This window comes from Orcinus orca, chromosome 20 (assembly GCF_937001465.1).
Source record: "Orcinus orca chromosome 20, mOrcOrc1.1, whole genome shotgun sequence".
In the NCBI taxonomy this organism is placed as follows: Eukaryota; Metazoa; Chordata; class Mammalia; order Artiodactyla; family Delphinidae; genus Orcinus; species Orcinus orca.
The window spans coordinates 28,274,112-28,287,736 of record NC_064578.1 but is presented as its reverse complement, the minus strand read 5'-3'; the positions used below and the strand labels follow the sequence as shown (position 1 = coordinate 28,287,736).

General features: G+C 42.3%; 1 protein-coding gene across 2 annotated transcripts in view; it reads left to right on the top strand.

Annotated features, from left to right (window-relative positions):
* LOC117199107 (peroxisomal membrane protein 11A-like) overlaps nucleotides 1-13,625 on the top strand; it is a 234,429-nt gene that overhangs the window by 154,519 nt on the left and 66,285 nt on the right. The gene's annotated exons all lie outside the window — the stretch shown is intronic.

Below are 13,625 nucleotides of genomic sequence, written 5' to 3'. Positions count from 1 at the left end.
GTTTCCTCAATTTCTCTTTGAGATTTTTCATCATTAGTGTATAGAAATGCAAGATATTTCTATGCATTAATTTTGTATCCTGCTACTTTACCAAATTCATTGATTAGCTCTAGTAGTTTTCCGGTAGCATCTTTAGGATTCTCTATGTATAGTATCATGTCATCTGCAAACAGTGACAGCTTTACTTCTTCTTTTTGATTTGGATTCCTTTTATTTCTTTTTCTTCTCTGGTTGCTGTGGCTAAACCTTCCAAAACTATGTTGAATAATAGTGGTGAGAGTGGGCAACATTGTCTTATTCCTGATCTTAGTGGAAATGGTTTCAGTTTTTCACCATTGAGGATGATGTTGGCTGTGGGTTTGTCATATATGGCCTTTATTATGTTGAGGTAAGTTCCCTCTATGCCTACTTTCTGGAGGGTTTTTATCATAAATGGGTGTTGAATTTTGTCGAAAGCTTTTTCTGCATCTATTGAGGTGATCATATGGTTTTTATTCTTCAATCTGTTAATATGGTGTATCACATTGACTGATTTGCATATATTGAAGAATCCTTGCATTCCTGGGATAAACCCCATTTGATCATGATCTGTGATCTTTTTAATTTGCTGTTGGATTCTGTTTGCTAGTATTTTGTTGAGGATTTTTGCATCTGTGTTCATCAGTGATATTGGCCTGTAGCTTTCTTTCTTTGTGACGTCTTTGTCTGGTTTTGGTATCAGGGTGATGGTGGCCTCTTAGTATGAGTTTCAGAGTGTTCCTCGCTCTGCTATATTTTGGAAGAGTTTGAGAAGGATGGGTGCTAGCTCTTCTCTAAATGTTTGATAGAATTCTCCTGTGAAGCCATCTGGTCCTGGGCTTTTGTTTGTTGGAAGATTTTTAATCATGGTTTCAATTTCAGTGCTTGTGATTGGTCTGTTTATATTTCCTATTTCTTCCTGGTTCAGTCTTGGAAGGTTGTGCTTTTCTAAGAATTTGTCCATTTCTTCCAGGTTGTCCATTTTATTGGCATATAGTTGCTTGCAGTAATCTCTCATGATCCTTTGTATTTCTGCAGTGTCAGTTGTTACTTCTCCTTTTTCATTTCTAATTCTAATGATTTGAGTCTTCTCCCTTTTTTTCTTGGTGAGTCTGGCTAATGGTTTATCAATTTTGTTTATCTTCTCAAAGAACCAGCTTTTAGTTTTACTGATCTTTGCTATTGTTTCCTTCATTTCTTTTTCATTTATTTCTGATCTGATCTTTATGATTTCTTTCCTTCTGCTTACTTGGGTTTTTTTTTGTTCTTTCTCTAATTGCTTTAGGTGTAAGGTTAGGTTGTCTATTTGAGATGTTTCTTGTTTCTTAAGGTAGGATTGTATTGCTGTAAACCTTCCTCTTAGAACTACTTTTGCTGCATCCCATAGGTTTTGGGTCATCGTGTTTTCATTGTCATTTGTTTCTAGGTTTTCTTATTTTTTCGGTACGCGGGCCTCTCACTGTTGTGGCCTCTCCCATTGTGGAGCACAGGCTCCGGACGCGCAGGCTCAGTGGCCATGGCTCACGGGCCTAGCCGCTCCATGGCATGTGGGATCTTCCCGGACCGGGGCACAAACCCGTGTCCCCTGCATCGGCAGGTGGACTCTAAACCACTGCGCCACCAGGAAGCCCTGTTTCTAGGTATTTTTTGATTTCCTCTTTGATTTCTTCAGTGATCTCTTAGTTATTAAGTAATGTATTGTTTAACCTCCATGTGTTTGTATTTTTTACAGATTTTTTCCTGTAATTTATATCTAGTCTCATAGCATTGTGATCAGAAAAGATACTTGATACCATTTCAATTTTCTTAAATTTACCAAGGCTTGATTTGTGACCCAAGATATGATCTATCTTGGAGAATGTTCCATGAGCACTTGAGAAGAAAGTGTATTCTGTTGTTTTTGGGTGGAATGTCCTATAAATATCAACTAAGTCCATCTTGTTTAATGTATCATTTAAAGCTTGTGTTTCCTTATTTATTTTCTTTTTGGATGATCTGTCGATTGGTGATAGTGGGGTGTTAAAGTCCCGTACTATGATTGTGTTACTGTTGATTTCCCCTTTTATGGCTGTTAGCATTTGCCTTATGTATTGAGGTGCTCCTATGTTGGGTGCATAAATATTTACAATTGTTATATCTTCTTCTTGGATCGATCCCTTGATCATTATGTAGTGTCCTTCTTTGTCTCTTATAATAGTCTTTGTTTTAAAGTCTATTTTGTCTGATATGAGAATTGCTACTCCAGCTTTCTTTTGATTTCCATTTGCATGGAATATCTTTTCCCATCCCCTTACTTTCAGTCTGTATGTGTCCCTAGGTCTGAAGTGGACCTCTTGTAGACAGCATACATACAGGTCTTGTTTTTGTATCCATTCAACCAGTCCATGTCTTTTGGTGGGAGCATTTAATCCATTTACATTTAAGGTAATTATTCATATGTATGTTCCTATTACCATTTTCTTAATTGTTTTGGGTTTGTTCTTGCTAGGTCTTTTCCTTCTCTTGTGTCTCCTGCCGAGAGAAGTTCCTTTAGCATTTGGTGTAATGCTGGTTTGGTGGTGCTGAGTTCTCTTAGCTTTTGCTTGTCTGTAAAGGTTTTAATTTCTCCGTCAAATCTGAATGAGATCCCTGCTGGGTAGAGTAATCTTGATTGTAGCTTTTTCTCCTTCATCAATTTAAATATGTCCTGCCACTCCTTTCTGGCTTGCAGTGTTTCTGCTGAAAGATCAGCTGTTAACCTTATGGGGGATTCCCTTCTATGTTATTTGTTGTTTTTCCCTTGCTGCTTTTAATATTTTTTCTTTGTATTTAATTTTTGATAGTTTGATTAATATGTGTCTTGGTGTGTTTCTCCTTGGATTTTTCCTGTATGGACTCTCTGTGCTTTGTGGACTTGATTAACTATTTCCTTTCCCATATTAGGGAAGTTTTCAACTATAATCTCTTCAAATATTTCCTCAGTCCCTTTCTTTTTCTCTTCTTCTTCTGGAACCCCTATAATTCGAATGTTGGTACATTTAATGTTGTCCCAGAGGTCTCTGAGACTATCTTCAATTCTTTTCATTCTTTGTTCTTTATTCTGCTCTGCAGTAGTTATTTCTACTATTTTATCTTCCAGGTCACTTATCCCTTCTTCTGCCTCAGTTATTCTGCTATTGATTCCTTCTAGAGAATTTTTTTGTGTGTGTGGTACACGGGCCTCTCACTGTTGTGGCCTCTCCCGTTGTGGAGCACAGGCTCCAGGTGCGCAGGCTCAGCAGCCATGGCTCACAGGCCCAGCTGCTCCGCGGCATGTGGGACCTTCCCGGACCGGGGCACGAACCCGTGTCCCCTGCATCGGCAGGCGGATTCTCAACCACTGCGCCGCCAGGGAAGCCCCTTCTAGAGAATTTTTAATTTCATTTATTGTTTTGTTCATCACTGTTCATTTGCTCTTTATTTCTTCTAGGTCCTTGTTAAATGTTTCTTGTATTTTCTCCATTCTATTTCCAAGATTTTGGATCATCTTTACTGTCATTACTCTGAATTCTTTTTCAGGTAGACTGCCTATTTCCTCTTCATTTGTTTGGTCTGGTGGGTTTTTACCTTGCTCCTTCATCTGCTGTGTGTTTCCCTGTCTTATCATTTTGCTTAACTTACTGTGTTTGGGGTCTCCTTTTCACAGGCTGCAGGTTCGTAGTTCCCATTGTTTTTGGTGTCTGCCCCCTGTGGCTAAGGTTGGTTCAGTGGGTTGTGTAGGCTTCCCAGTGGAGGGGACCAGTGCCTGTGTTCTGGTGGATGAGGCTGGATCTTTTCTTTCTGGTGGGCAGGTCCATGTCTGGTGGTGTGTTTTGGGGTCTCTGTAGACTTATTATGATTTTAGGCAGCCTTTCTGCTAATGGGTGGGGTTGTGTTCCTGTCTTGCTAGCTGTTTGGCCTAGGGTGTCCAGCACTGTAACTTGCTGGTCATTGAGTGGAGCTAGGTCTTGGCGTTGAGATGGCGATCCCTGGGAGACTTTTTCCATTTGATATTACATGGAGCTGGGAGGTCTTTTGTGAACCAATGGCCTGAACTCGGCTCTCCCACCTCAGAGGCACAGGCCTGACACCTGGCTGGAGCACCAAGACCCCGTCATCCACACGGCCAGGTATGTGGGGAGTTTCTTGCCTTTTGGGAGGTCTGAGGTCTTTTGCCAGCGTTCAGTAGGTGTTCTGTAGGACTTGTTCCACATGTAGATGTATTTCTGATGTATTTGTGGGGAGGAAGGTGATCTCCATGTCTTAATCTTCCGCCATCTTGAAGGTTTCCCTTAGCCACTATTTCTTGATTCTTGGAACTCTCTCTTGATTTTTGGGACAAGGCATTAGGCTGTCCTTCTTCTACATAGTTGTCTTTCCTCCAAACAAAGCCCTACCCTTGCTTACCCAAGGTCTCACCCATTCAAAGGAGAAAGGAAGAGACAGCTTTTGGACATACATCAGGGAATACATCAAAGTGAGGAATCCAAAGTAAACTTTGCTTGGATGACCCATTTCACCACTATTTCCCGCATGTCAGAACTGGTGAGGAGTGGGGGTCCTAGTTACACCCTTCATTTTTTTATTTTTTTCGGTACGTGGGCATCTCACTGTTGTGGCCCCTCCCGTTGTGGAGCACAGGCTCCGGACGCGCAGGCTCAGCGGCCATGGCTCACGGGCCCAGCTGCTCCACGGCATGTGGGATCTACCTGGACCGGGGCCCGAACCCGTGTCCCCTGCATCGGCAGGCGGACTCTCAACCACTGCGCCACCAGGGAAGCCCACACCCTTCATTTTTTCCTCTGAATCCTACCTGGTTACTTGGAAAGAGAAGAATGTGGTACGTGGTGCTAACTCTGCTGACACAGGTGAGGATGGCAACCCACAAAGATGGTGAAGGGAGCATCACTTCTGAAGCAGCCTGGGTAGACCATATCCTAGTGCTAACAAATGGTGCCCCTCTATTTTCACCTCAGCCCCTGAGGATTCCTTGTTGGTGTATAGGAAAGTGCATCTCAGTTTTGAAACCTGGGGATATTGGGACCTGTGTTGTTGTGAAGTTTCATGTGATCTTAAATAAAACTGCTACTGTTTCCTCAAATTAAAGAACTGAGAGTGCTCATTTTGTAAGTCAGTGAACTAGTAATTCATTTTATCAAGAACTTCATGACTTCTTGCTTATACATATGTTACTGGACTTAATATGGGGTTACATCCTGATAAATCCATTGTAAGTTAAATATATCTTAAGTCAAAAATGCATTTAATACACCTCGGCTACCTTAAACGTGTTCAGAATGCTTACGTTAGCCTACAGTTGGGCAAAATCATCTAACACAAGCCTATTTCAAAATAAAGTGTTGACTAGCTCATGTAATTTATTGAACAATGTACTGAAAGTGGAAAGCAGAATGGTTGTCTGGGTGCAGAATGGTTGTAAGCAGGTGGATCATTTACCCTCATGATTGCGTGGCTGACTGGGAGCTGTGGCTTGCTGCCTCTGCCCAGCATTACGAGAAAGCATCCTACAGCATACCACTAGCCTGGGAAAAGATCAAAATTCAAAATTCGCCATCTGGTTTCTACTGAATGTGTATTGCTTTTGCAACCAATGTAAAGTCAAAAAACTCACAGGTTGGACCATCATAAATTGGGGATTGTCTGTAGTAAAACATAAGCTCTTAGTGAACCACTTAAATATTGACAAGAAGCTGCTTTTTCAACTCACTGAAGTAAGTTTATGGTGCAGTGAAAAGAAGTTACATTACATTCCTGAGAAGGCAGAGAAGAAAATCTGATGAGAATGTCCCCTCTACTAGTGAATTGTGACAGTGTTTTATTCATTAGGCTAAATCTAAATGCATTACCTTTAAGCATGCAATAATGGAGCTTGACCTCCAGAATGAGATGTACAGGGAGAAACTTGGGATCATGGTCTCCACATGCCCTGGGGAAAAGTCAACTGTCTGGAAATCTGAGGTTTAATCTTACTCTCAGCCAAGCACTAAGTCATGCACTGCACCAGCCAAACACTGATGCCATTAGGACTTGGTCAGAATTCCATGGATGTGTTTAGAGTTGATGGCAGAAGTGTGAGTGTCAGATCCTACTTCACCCCTTTTCTCCCTTTCATGTAACTTGTCTCTCTCCCTTAGAATCATGAAATATCATGACTAAAGCAACCTCAGAGATACTCTGCATTGTGCAGGTGGAGAAACTGAGGTTCAGTGAGGAATAGTGACTTACATGAGATTGCATTGCAAGTTACCAGAGGAGTTAGGAATCCAGGTCAGCTAATACTTTGGGGGCAATGCCTGTAATCCTTGTCTAGCTCCAACTTCAGCCCTTCCCTAGAGGCTGAAATGGGATTGATTCTTTCAGTCATTAACTCTGAGCTATTATCATGTTCTCCCACCTAATAGCATCTTCATGGGCCCATCATCAGTATTAATGGATGGTGAATGTGTGGACTTTGCTACAGCTCATAAATGCAATGGGGGCCACACTTTTTACATAGAAAGATGGGCAGTTTGAATTCTTTGGGGATTTGTTTAGAGTTGATTCTTGCATTCTTAGGCTCTAGTCTCTCAGCAAAGCAATCAGTGACTGATCTGTGGCAGAGAACATAGATCACATTGACCTTGGCCTTCAGGAACATATTGATAGTGTGGCTCAGAGGGCAGCCACCCTGGGAGACCTGCTCAAGGTCCAGGTCCCAAACTTCCCAACCAGCCCTATTGACCACCATCCTCATTAGGGCTCCTTACCTTGTAATCAAACTGGAGGGCTTTCTTTTGCATCCCTTGCTTACTCCCTGCTGTCTTGATTCAGTGGCCTTGATCATATTATTCTCATTTTCTTATGCCCTTGCACCAGATATGCAAATATTCAAATCTTATCCACCTGGCCCATCTAAATTCAAGTAACTGTACCACTTTTATATAACATGTCAATGCCTTTGATGAAATACAGTTTTTACATGGCTGTTTCTGATGCCTTTGCTGTGCTCCTTGACACCTGGCACAGTGCTGTATACAGACATGTTCTTCATTATGTGTAAGTTGGGTGAATGAATGAATGAATGATTAAAGAAATGATTGAGCAGAAAAGCAATCCTTCTGAGAATCTTTCACCAAATCGAGGACGACAGAAACTGAAGTTTTGTCATCCCACCTAAAAAAAACTATTTAAAAATGTGCTCCTTACCTATTGCTACATTAAAAAACCACCGTCAAAATTGGTGTCTTAAAGCATCAAGTTATTATCTCTGTTGGTTATGTGGGCTGAGTGATATCAGCTGGGTGTTTTTTACTTGAGGTCTCACACAGTTTTAGTCCTATGCAGGCTGAGGTTGCAGTCATCTGCAGTCATCTGAAGGCTTGACAGGGCTGGATGTCCAGAATGGTGCACTCATCACGGCTGGCAGTTGGTGCTAGGTGCTAGACCATCTATACTTATTGAGTAGGCTGGACCATCTGCACTTAGCCTCTCCATGTGGCTTGGACTTCTTACAACATGGCAGCTGATTGCCAGAAGACAGCATCCTAAGACTGAGAATTCTAAGAGAGCCAGGAGGAAGCTGCAAGGTTTCTTATGACCTGGTCTCAGAAACCCAGAATGTTATTTCCACTTTATTTTATTGGTCAAGCAAGTCAGTAAGTCCAGCCCAATTATAAGGAGCGGGAGTAGTGTGTGTGCAGAGAGGGAAAGCACTGACAGTGTCTGTCTTTGGAGACTATCCAGCTATTAAGCAAATATATTAGCCCAGAGAGCAACCTACCTCTATGAGCACCTTCCTTCATCAGGTTAACTACCGCACTGCTAAACTCTGGGGACAGCTTCAATACTAGGAAATATTTTGGAAAGGTAGGTGGCAGGAAGAATGAGAGGGAGAAGTCAGGAATTTGTGATAATGGTTAAGGAATCAGTCCTGGGAGAGATAATACAGGGTATAAAATGAGGATATTAGGGAGAGGGTATTGGGGGGGCGGTGAGTGCTGAAGAAAAATGTTGCCTACTTCCTTTACTGGCTCCATGTATGCTGGGGGTGGGTTGGAGAGAAATGCAAGCACAGTTGATAAAAGTATTGCAAAATGTATTTATTTATTATTTAAATCACATGTAATTATAATGAAGATTATTTTAAAAGATTTATAAAAGCACCCATAATCCCACCAACTGGACACAATGGTGTTCGTTTTTCTTTCCAGTCTTAATTCCTCCTTATGTATGTTTTACATCGCTGTTGTCATCCTGCTTTGGGAATGGGTTCTATACTTTTCATCCAGACTCATTGTATAAATGCTTCTCCATGTTAGCTGCTGTCTTTGCCTGCATTGTTTTTGGTTGTGGTTTTTTTAAATTTTTATTGGAGTATAGTTGATTTACAATGTTGTGTTAGTTTCAGGTGTACAGCAAAGTGAATCAGTTATACATATACGTATATCCACTCTTTTTTAGATTCTTTTCCCATACAGGCTATTAAAGAGTATTGAGTAGAGTTCCCTGTGCTATTGTTTTAGAGGCTGTATCCCATTCCAGCTGAGGGAGATTTGTTATGGGCCAATGAACTGAACATGATTAGCAAGGGTGACTCAGGTCTCTTGTGGTCCTGTCACCCATTGGTGAATAGATAAGGCTCCAGGGAAGCTGAACCTGGCACCTCCAGGCTCTGGGGGGCTATCTGTTACCTGGCTTCCCTACTTGGGATGAAGCCCTAGGGGTGCTTCATAAATGTTTGTAGCTGCCAGCAGGAAATACCCTTCCTTCAAGTGGGGACGCAAGCCAAGTATTTTCCTCCTTCTCTCTTCAGCCTTGCAAGGAGCTGCTGGTTTCTTAAATCAGTTAAGCTAGAGCACAAAAGTTTAGATTTCTCATCTCTTACAAAGGTTTCCATTTCTCCCGGAAAGGGGATTTAATTTTACTGCTGTAACAATTTTTCGTCACAAGAATCTGCTTACTTCTCTTCCTGATACTGAGATGCCAGGCTTGGCACATTCTGGGCAGGTAGAGGGCATCCCCCTCCAGCTACAATGCCCTCTGCTCTCCACCCATTTAAATCCCATTTCACATCATTTCATGTCCTCCTTGAAGCCATCCTTGGCCTTTCACACCCACACCCAGGTTTCTGACATCTTAAAACATTTACTATTTACTCATAGTCACATTCTTCTAGAGGGCAGCATGATGTCATAAACAGACCCTGGACTGGAAAGCAAGATACTTCAAATCTTGTCCCATTGCTAACCATCTGTGTGACCTCAGCTAAGTCTTTGCACCTCCCCCAACCCCACCCCCGGGCTGTAGCTGCTCCAATTTTAAAATGAGGGGGCTGATCCTCATTCTTCCTTCCAGCTATGATTCTAATCTGAGTCTTTTGACCTTTGAGGTCTCTCTTGTGTGGAAATTTGGTCAATTCATGCTCATTCTTCCCAATGACCCTGAGTCTTCCTGATCATCAGACATCATCTGAACATCATCTGCTGAAATGGGTATTGTTATTGAAAATATGAGTCTCTTCCACAATTTGCCCTTCTCCTTGCTTATCTCCTTTTTATCCAGTAAGTAGAATTCAGGCCCTTTTCTTTCTTTCGTTTGAAGCTATCAGTCTGATTATGATAAAGTACAACAAATGGAAACATACTTTTTGAAGGCGGTACTTGAAACACTAATGCAACATGCCACAGACCAATCCCAACAGAATGCCCACAAACCAATTCCATTCTCCTTTGATGACGCAGAGATGCAAGGCAAGAACTACTTCTCTAAGAGGGAGAAGTGATTAGCTGGAGGGCAGCCAAGTCCCAGCCTTCTCTGTCACCAGAGCATGAAGGCCCATTGCAAGGACAAATGATCCATCCTGGAAGCCCATGTTTGCTTCGCCCAAAATTGCTGAAGATTTAGTTGTGATAAAAACGGTTATAGGAACAATGCTGAAGGAGATGGACATGATTTGGCTTAAAATCAGAAAAAGTCAGAGAGCTTTCTGAGGCTGTTTTTATGTCCTAAAGTATGATGTTCTGTGGAGAAGCCACCATCTGGTTAGCCAGAAGCCACCGAGTGATAGAACCTTCATAATATCCAGTCTAAACCACAACCTGCCTTTATGATTTACATCCACTGTATTCCCTCATCCTTCCACCCGAGGCACATACCTTACAGTCCTCTGCCTCTGGGCTCTCCCTCATATTCTTCTCTCTGCTTGGGATGCACTGGCCATATCATCCTTATTAACATTCTATTCACTGTTTGGGGCAAAAAGGCGCTTAAACAGTGCCTCTGCTATGGGCTTTGGAGTCTGAATGACTTGGGTTTAAATCCCAGCTCTTCTACTTCTAGGGCAGGCTACTTCTCTTAGCCTCAATTTTCTCGGTTGTAAAATGGGGCTAATAATATACCAGCCTTGCAGGGCTATTGTGAAGATTGTTTGAGATATCAGAAGGCTTGCAGCACTGAACATAGTTCCTGACATACCGCAGGGGCCCAATGAGTAGCATTACCTATTATTTCCCATATGTATACCTTTTGGGGGCAGTAATGTAGTACTATATTTATGTAGCTATATAACTCATCCCACTGCTCGATAGAAACTTCTTGAAGGTAGGAATTATTTGGCACTCCTGTGTATCACATTCTGTGCCGAGCACAAAGCTTTGGACAGAGTAGATTCTTAATATGTTTTGTTCAGATGAATTAAATATGCCACTTTACCTGCCTTTTCCTCTTGGCAATACCCAACAAAGACAGGTGAAAGTCAAAATTGAAAAAACAGGGCAAGAAATAATTCCTATCTACATTTTTAGGCCACATCCTCTGAGGTTCAGCTTTGGGGTCTTGCCTCTTCAACTGTAAATTCCTGGGAGTGGGGAGGGGATTGAGACCATGACCTTTTATGTGTGTTTTTGGTATTTAGTGCTCTGCAGGGCACTTGCTGAATATTTAAGTGTTGCTATTCATGATAAAAGCTTGAAGAGTGACAGATTGAGGAGCAGAAAGACAATTTGGTAATGGATTTTATCTCAGATAAATGCAGGAGAAAGTCTGCTTAAGGGTTGTAATTGTCCTAACAATTCTAGCCAATTCTGAAATCCTGTTCTCTCACAAATGAAGCTCTGGGGTTTCTGGGTTTAATTTTTGTCATGAGCCCCTAGGCACCATTCCTGACAGTGGAGGGAGAGGCCTGGTGTTTGGGCAGCCCTTCTCCTGGAGTACCAATGTAAGATCCTTTGGGCAAGAATTATCTACATTTTTCTTAGGAATCATTCAGGCTGTAAGGAAGCTGTCACCCAGACTGACTTCGGGTTCCATGTTGGTGACCCTGGCAAGATAAATAAAGCTTTGGGCTCAGCAGAGGCAGTGTAACACAGTGGTTAAGAGCATGGACACTGGAGCCAGACTTTCTGGGTTTACATCCCCGCTCCTACCCTTGCTTGCTTGTGACCTTACACAAGTTATTCAATTTCATCAAGCCTCAGTGTCCCCATCTGTCAGATGGGTATGTGATAGTAAAAGTGTCTACCTCATAGGGTTGTTATGTGGATCAAAGGTGTTGGAGTACATAAATTACCTAGAACGGCACCTAAAATGTAGTAAGTGCTCTGTAAGTGTTGGCTATTGTTATTTTTGAACCATAAGGGTTGTTCTCCCAAATCATATGAAAAGTTGTGTATCATGTGCTTCTTTTGTACCTCAGCTTGGCTGATCCTCATCCCTGTGTTGTGAGGTGAGCCCAGGGGTGGGCAGGGGAAACTTCTGCTCCAGACAGGAGACAAAGGGAGCTGTGGCAGCAAGGATGACATAAGGGGGACAGATATGGAGATATATAGGAGGAGTCATGGTAGTTACATGTGAAGCTAAGGGACAGGGAGGATCCAGGAGTGGCTCCCAGGTGACTGAGACACAGGATCTGTTGGTGGTGACACCATAGGAAGAGAGGTTCACATGGGGAGGCTGGGCTTGAGAAACCAGTAGAATATTGGGATAGCAGGTGGTGATGTCTAAAAAGTGTTGCAAATGTGACTCTGGGAGTTGGGAGAGAGGTCCAAATAGAGCTATAGATTTAGGAGTCACCAGTGTTTGCAGTAAATGCCACAAGAACCAGTAAGATCCTTCAGACAGCTTGCAGCCAACTGTCCAGTGTCTAGATCAGGGCTGGATAATAAATATTTTAGGCTTTGCAGGCTATATGATCTTTATTGTAAGTACTTAACTCTGCCATTTTGGCTTGAAAGCCACCATGGACGATACATAAGTGAATGGATGTGGCTGTGTTCCAACACAACTTTATTTCCAAAAACCCATGGGTCATAATTTGCCCCCAACCTGCTCCAGACCATCATCTCACACATAGTAAGTATACAACAAATATTTGTTGGCTTAATCTACCTGCTCCAGAAATTGTCTGAAGTCAAGATTTTTTAAAATAATTAAATTTCTAAGAATTTAAACTCTTGTTAGTAATACATCAAGATACTCACAAAATCAAGTAGAAGAGAGGATGTTTGGATTTCTGCTGCCATCCATAAAATAAGACACCCTGAATCAGAGATGTGCCATTGAATTTCAAAGTATACAGCCGGAAACCTGCTCTGAACCTAGGTCCTAGGCCCTCAGCCAAGTATGATAAATCAGACTGGTGAATTATAGGGCCAGGTGATGAGAGAACCATTGGATGTTAAACCCCTGAGGACCAGGGCTGGTGGGGAAGGTGAGAGTCCTGACTTCTCGGAGAGCTCTCAGGTATCCTGGGTGGCACGCTCATCAGGCCCAGGAAATTGATTGCAAATGTGTTAAATAATTAAGAAACTGCCCACAAGTATTTGTAGCTAAATTACAAAGAAGCAGATGTAGGAGGAAATGAGAGGAAATCAAAAAGAAGATGAAGAATTGAAGCCATGTAAGTGAGTAGGCATTTTGCACTCAGGGAAATAGTCATAGAAAACTTGCGGGAGAGAGAGAGAGAGAGATTGAGACCCCAACCCTTCCCTCCAAACAATAGGGAGATATAGCAGGTTATAAGTAGTAGTCAAAACAGACAACACAAGGGCTGAGGGGTTCAGCCACTAAATCATGGCTGAAGCATACAGAAGGTGTTCTGCCTCCTTCGTGTCTTATACTTTTGGCTGTTGGATCAAACTCCCAAAGTCCGTCTCTTGCTTTTGAAGACTGAAGCTGCGCAACTCAATTCCCTGGCCACCTTCCTGGGGACGATTCTGGGGTCTTGGATATCAAGTAAAGGGAGAAAGCCTAGAGAAGAGGCTAGTATTTGACCACAGGTTGTGAATGGCTCCTTTATCTGTTTCCAAAAAAGAATGTGTGAGAGTGAAGAAACCCACAGCTCCTGGGCAGTCGGTGTGGCTCTTAGCTAGAGTGTGGTCTGTGGCTGTAGTGATGGAAGCAGCTGTGTGCCAAATTTGATGCATATGTGCATATATGCACACATGCATTTGTAGACACATTCACATGCATGTGTACATGTGTGTGTGTATATACACATGTATATATGTATAGTGTGTGTGTGTGTGTATACATGGACAAGTATTTTTTAAATGCGTAAATGGGTTGCTAACACAAATGTCCTGCACTACCTGAATCTGTCCATCTCTGATTTC